Here is a 7,057-nt window from a genome sequence, read left to right as displayed (position 1 = left end):
GTGCGACATAATTGCATTGTCACTGAGACGGACGTTTACGCGTCGAAGAGGGTCGTGCAGTTATAAAAAATGATGAAACGCACGAGGGAGAAGTCATAAGAATTAATCTTTGCATTCGTATCTCACGCATGTTAACAAAACTTGCCAGGAAGCAAATAGTCATATTTTTACTATCTGCAGTAATACATAGATTTAAAGTATATGCATACACTTAAATATGTACATTTAATCAAATATCTAATAATATAACGAGAAAATGTTTAAAATTCATTTTACGTTCATTCATTACTTTTATCATCATTACTGTAACTTAAACTCAAACAGTGGTCTGTTCAGCTGTTTGCAATTAATAACTACGTAGTTTCACAAAGAGCACGTTGCATTATACAATAGATATTTAATTTTATCACACCTTATATTATTACTAGCCTTTGCGTTGGAGGAAGAAGATCGAATATACTAAACATCTCTACGTCATCACTGATTCATTCCTACATGACTGATCGCAACTGCAGGGACACTTGCGCAAGATGTAGGAACACAACGATTTACAGAAATACGTCTAAATACTTAGAGTCCGAGACCTGATTTTCATCATACTATAATCCTACAATTATTGATCTTAAGAAATATTTTCTCATTTTGATATTCAATGAAACAAGATACGCTAGAGAATTGGCAAACAAGATACTGTCACGAAGAAGGTAAGACAGAATGCGTTATCACGCGTTGGGAAGTCCAAAGAATCATGTATCTCGGAGTAGAATAGGATTCGTGCATCTCGTTTGTGCGGCGGTTGTGCCAATAAAAAGCGCCTAAAAAAATATAAGTCGATGCGGCAAGAATGTCCATACACTGGCAACGCGTTACGCATAATTCTTCCCGCGGATGAGCGTCCGCGGTCCGCGTTGAATGAAAATCGAGAAACCGAGGTCCTCACCCCACGGTTGTCTATCCTGTGTACGTAGCTTCTACATACATGGCGGAGATGAACGTTGCATCCGGATACCGAGAGGCAGGATAACGAGAAAACTTTACGACGCTCGAAACAGCGACACTTTATGTCCTGCGAGCAGTTTTTTGCCTCCTTTTATTGCGAGACATACGCGAGCGGACCAGCTTCACGGAAATACGAATCCCGACGAGCCGCGTTATCTCTCGCGAGTTGCGGTTTCAGAAATAGATAGGTGAGAGACCAATACCAATTCCCATAAAATATTTCACCGTCGAGTATTCGTTCCTACAGATTAACGGAAGCTATTATAACATGCGAACCAATTTCTGCCGTTAAATTACACAGAATAGAGTAGTTTCGTTCTAACTATTTTCTAACTTAAAATTACAAGTCTTATTAATATTTCAGTAATTACGCAGTGTGACATGCAATATTAACTAATACTTTCCTGACCATTTTATTATTATTTAAATGTTTAAGAACAATGTATACTGTTTTCTAGTTGTAATTGACTCTATTTAGGAAATCGATTGATATTAAATATATTCACTTTAAAGCAGGTAAAATCGTTTACACACGAAGACGCAGAAGTATAGTCACTGGCATCCTCGGAACCGGCCCTAAGCCTATACTTTTTCAGGGTTCAAAAATTTTTCTCACGAAATGCCGGTGGCTACGAGGATCGGCCGACTCGGTGGTTTCCGACGTATTTACTTTCAAGGCACGGGCATAAATTAGTGGTACGTGCCACGCGTGTAACGAATACCCTGATTGGAAGATTAGAAGGATTATAAGAGCTCTGCGGCGCGGCGAGCCGCAGTCTAGTCGGTCGATTTTCTCAGTCGTTCGATCGCGTTCTGTAATATCCCGTGAACCGTGGATACGGGTACCAAGCTGAACGAACGACGCTACGGCCGTGCGTCTTGGTTGGCTGACGGCCACTCGAAAAGTTGCTTTTCTTTTTCCACCATGTCAGTATCCTACGGTGAGAATCTTAATGTTAATACCTGGCGTACAGCGACTCGTCTCTCGGTTGTGTGTAGGACTAAAGCCTGATCTATACAGAGTTGTGCCGTGCCACATCGCGCCGGGTTAACGACGAATTTTTATATTCTATACTTGATACTTCTAAACAGAAAAAAGCTGTCGTATGAATGATGATCACGATCGATTGAGTTTGTGTTATTATATTTATATTTATTAATAAGTGTGATTGCTGTTATAAAACAAATATGAACAAATAAAAACAGACAAAAGATGTTAGAGAATCGCCGTAGAGCTACCGGAACCTAAACAGTAAGGAACATAACTTGAACTTTTTCGCCGTTTATCCTGCGAGTTCAGGATACGTACACATATGTTTGAGGCCTCCTCATTGTCAGGCCTATTGTCTTTACACGCTGTACCGTATACGTGAAATCGCAGCTACGATATTATTGGATCCGGTCAACGGGTTTGTTTAATCTAAAATTCGTCCCCGATGCGGTACGGCACGGCACCGCTCTGTATAGATCGCCCTTAAGAATCCGCCGATAAATAACACCTTTTAATATGTTATTCCCGCCACGCACCGGCTATCGCATTCGCGTGTCTCGCTGATCTACCCGACAAGTATCTACGATGCCTCGCAGATGTAACTGCGATTTGTCACCTGTTCGGACATTCGTCGCCCGAGACGTCCGGCGTCGACGCCTCTTGTTTTGCTACCCGTCTTCGACATTGTCATTCCGCGATTTACTCCAGAGATCGTGTAGATAACAATGATAGATTGGATCGATCGGACCGATCTGATGTGTGATGTGTACCGATTTCAAAGAATTACTACGTAAGGAAGTCACAATCCGTACAAATAAGACAATGAATCCTTTAATTCAATCAATTAATTATAATAAAAATATATTTAATGAATTTTTAACTTAAACCTTCCTTTTTCGATTCTCAAAAACTGTACAATACTTTGATTCTCGAAACTTTAACTTTTCTTCCTCAACCAATAGCAACATATTCATGACGATGTTATCTATGTCCTATATCGTTAATCCGTTTGATTTAAGCGAAATCAGATGGTATTATTATTAGATATCTATGAAAAATAAGACCTTCACGATATCAGTTAAAAAAGAATATAGAAATTACTTTTATCACTTAAACAATGTATTAAGCTTCTAATATTCATTTCTATGTGTGTTTATGGATTACATGTAGTCTTTACATTTTCTACACATTCAGCTTTCTTATAAAGACATAAAATCCGCAGTCCATAATAATTATACCCATGAAAACTGGCCATATCGTTTCACGGTCGTAAAAATAAAATTCTGAATGTAGAAGCGTTTTCTTGGTTCAGTGGCGAACGAGAAATGGCTCTGGCTTCCTGCGTGAAGAGTCAACCCAAGTCTCGTTCAGCCCGGACTAATTGAGAAATGGAGCAAATCGAATCTACCGGATGAATAATTGTTTACACGAGTTCGGGGCGGCCGTTTAGCGTGTCGGTCGGAGTTCTGCTCAGTGTATCCACGGCGCCTACTCATTCGTATCCCCTAGGACCTAGCACTTATAGAATGAAAGGTCGATCCGTGTTTCGTGCTCTGAGATCGCTGATAGTCTTTGCGGCGCCACGAAATCATTTCTTGCAGACCGTTATGGCGATGATACGAACTCGAGAAACGTGATGTCGATGGAACTTTTGCTCTCTTCTTTCGATCGTATTCGTTGCTTATCATAATTTATTATATACCACTTCGTGTACTACAAGAATAATACACAGACATTTCCAGATTCCCTTTAATATTTGTACTCATTTCAAAACTGAATAACTATTTTAATATTAAATCAAACAATCTAATATTCTTCGGGGTGTTAGAAGTTTTATTGTCAATTTAATATATAATATGTAACCAAAAATTAAGAGAAATTACTATTCGTCCAAGTCTCATATATAAACGTAAAAGGCATGATTTTTAACTTTTCTATAAGGACCTCCAATAAAAATTTAGAACATCCCCTAAGTACGTCATATGCATGTACAGTTTCAATAATTACACGCATATAAATCGTTTGCGTCCAACAACTTCCTATGCAACGTCGTGTATAAACCGGCATTTCTGGAATTTCCTAACAACTAATTAATCCTATTAATTGCTATAACCAATGATTATAACCTCACGTTTAATCATAATCGTTCTCGAGTCTCATCTCATCTACCATATTTGAATCGCCGATGCGATATGAGGAATGTCAACCGACATGGCAACAAAATCTATTAACTGCAGCAATGCCAATCCTTTATAACGAGCATATTAGCATAATGCAATTAAAGGTTGATCGTATCTGTACATGATACCATCGAACGGCGTACATTCAATAGCACGGTTTGCGACCGGACATAGGGAATAATCTGTATAGCCGACGCGCGTTAGTAGCAGATTTGCGAGCAACAAAAGACAGTATATTAGTACTCGCGGTATACTAAATCGTATCCCGACGCGGTGGAAGATATACGATTGGGTAGGTAGTAAAGTGCAGGATTTGTAGGTATAAACTCACCGTTTCTGTTTGTTTCGATAATTAAAGATGTAAAATATCATAGTGGTATAAGTCATTTTTCGGAAAGAAAAGGTTCCGAAAATAGTAAAGTCATGGAAGAGTTTTAGCGAGGTCGTAAAATTCGCCCTTCATAAAATTAGTCATAAAAATTATTAACCGATACCGGCTATGGTTACTCGCTCCAGGGCCGGTTATAACAGACGTGAAGATACTGTTTACTAAAGGGTAGAATTCTGGAATTTCCGGCTACGAGAAAGGGGATTCCGGTAACCGGGAGTTTCTCAATTTATGAACAAATTTTTAGAATTTTCTTTAATCGCTATCGAACATTCGAACTTTTGGAAACGAGCATTCACAAGGACACGAATAAGTTTATTTGGTTTGATCCTGAAATTCTATCTGAAATTATAAGTTCAGTAGCTAAGCTGCAATAATTCGATAGACCGAAAAATCTCGTTAGACTTGATCTTTTAACATGTCTCTATTGTGCTGTTATCAGTTTGCAAGGGAGATGAGTTCGGACTTATCGCATTAATATTTGTAGTCCGAGGAAGCAATGTAAAACGCAACTTGGGCGGAAAGTGACTAACATCACTATGGTTTTTATCCCCCCATTAATGACAGCAGTGCCGGTGTTGGCAACGTCGTGCATCGGATTATACATATAAAAAGAATCTTCTTCGGCTCCTGCCGGTCTGAGAAATACCGTCGTGCTTTGACAAAGTGGATTTTCACGGGTCCGGGCACAAAGGTGCAAGGATCATCGTGGGATCGACTACCGATTTAGAACTCCCACGAGGCGAGCTTTCATCTACTGCGAGTTTATACTAATACTAAGGAGAAAATTCCTTTTAATTTTCGTATTTTCTCTCCGCTTGATATCAAGCGATATGGTATGATCGACATCGCGAAAGAAATAATACAAATACAATAATTTTCGTCTCATCGTTTACTTATTTATATGCAATAAGTTGGTTATACAACTTTGTATGAAAGCACAAACAATGGCCTGGATAGAAAAAGTGAAACGAAGGAATCAGATCTTGCGATCCGAAACGGTGAAATTTAAAAGGATAAAAAAGAGAGGAAATCCAGTGTCGAATCGAATGAAAAAATGAACCAAGATCAGAGACAACGGGTCAGTTCAGTTTCGCAACCACAGAGAATTTGGCATTGTCTTCTCGTAATCATCGGCTTGGATCTGTCCCAGTTCCAAATCCAGCACGCTTTCGTTTCGTGATTCGATTCCTCGGTTAGCGGATCTTCGTTCGAAAAACAATACAAGCGGAGATGTAGGTACATTGTCTGACTTTGTGTACGAGGTGTCCGTATTTATGGAGTTAAAATATTAGCACTTAGATATGTTCAAAAACGTTCGAATAACTTTTAACACAGTGACAGCGACTTGTGAGTTTAACTAATTTTTGCAAAAATTTGGCATTGGTGTATTTTGCGCCAAGCCACAAAGTGTATATAAATGCGTAAGTACAAATGCATTTATTTCGTTGGAAACATGCACGTGAAATCTGTCACGTCGTAACACGAAAACACGCAACTGTTTGTCTAGTTGAGATCGACATGAAGAAAGGCGGAGGAACTACCGTACATCGTTTCTTGACTTTAACGTGATTGAGGACCTCTTCTGGTGATACTGCACGTTGTCGGCCACAGACTCATCAGTTAACAGTTACCTGGATACAATTTGTCATGCCAGCGGACAATCGCATCACGAATATCGTTCCATTTAGTGGGAATTCTGCCAGAATTTCAACTCATTTCAAAACTTATATATCATAATTAGATTGCGGACTTTATGTATTTATAATAAAATTGGATTTGCAAGAAATATAAACAATGCATGTACTATAACTATAATTGTCTTACTTTATTTATAATTTTCAATCAAGCCAAGATACATTATGACAAAGAAATAATTACAATACTCTTTCGAATAATGCCGCATATAATTATTATCCATTTCAACATCCACAAACGTTAATTTCATTTCTTCGCGCATAAGCCACGCCTAAGCGAATCGAAACGTTAAGTAATCGTTTCAATCTTCTCGCCGGATGTAAGCACCTGCATCGATCAGCCTCATCATCCAATGCAATTCTTCGAGGAATAAGTACATCGAGCAAAGATCGGTCTTCATAGTAGAACTACGACCCACGACAAGCCGGTAAACGAATAAAAATTTTTCTACTACCGAAACAATGTTTCATGTTTAATGTATCTGCATCGTGTCGACAGGATTCGTGGGCGAAACCATGAAACGCGCAGGAAACTTCTGACAGCTTTTGTAATTACTAAACAGCAGATTTTTATGCAAACTAAAATGCGTTTATGATGGTCAATTAAAAAGTGCATTTTAAATATAAATTGCTCGTGCCATTTAAGCAACATGCATTCAGCTTCGATATAGTGTTAAACATAAAGCCTGTAGTTCATTAACTACTTTTCTTACATACGCTACCAATCCTATTCTATTAATATTTTATCCGTATCAGAATTCGTTAAAAACAAGAGAAATATAAAGTTGTTTCCATTTAAGGA

The sequence above is a fragment of the Ceratina calcarata genome, unplaced genomic scaffold (assembly GCF_001652005.2).
Source record: "Ceratina calcarata isolate Rehan_Ccalc_2016 unplaced genomic scaffold, ASM165200v1 scaffold119, whole genome shotgun sequence".
NCBI classification, from domain to species: domain Eukaryota; kingdom Metazoa; phylum Arthropoda; class Insecta; order Hymenoptera; family Apidae; genus Ceratina; species Ceratina calcarata.
This window is presented reverse-complemented; position numbering follows the sequence as displayed.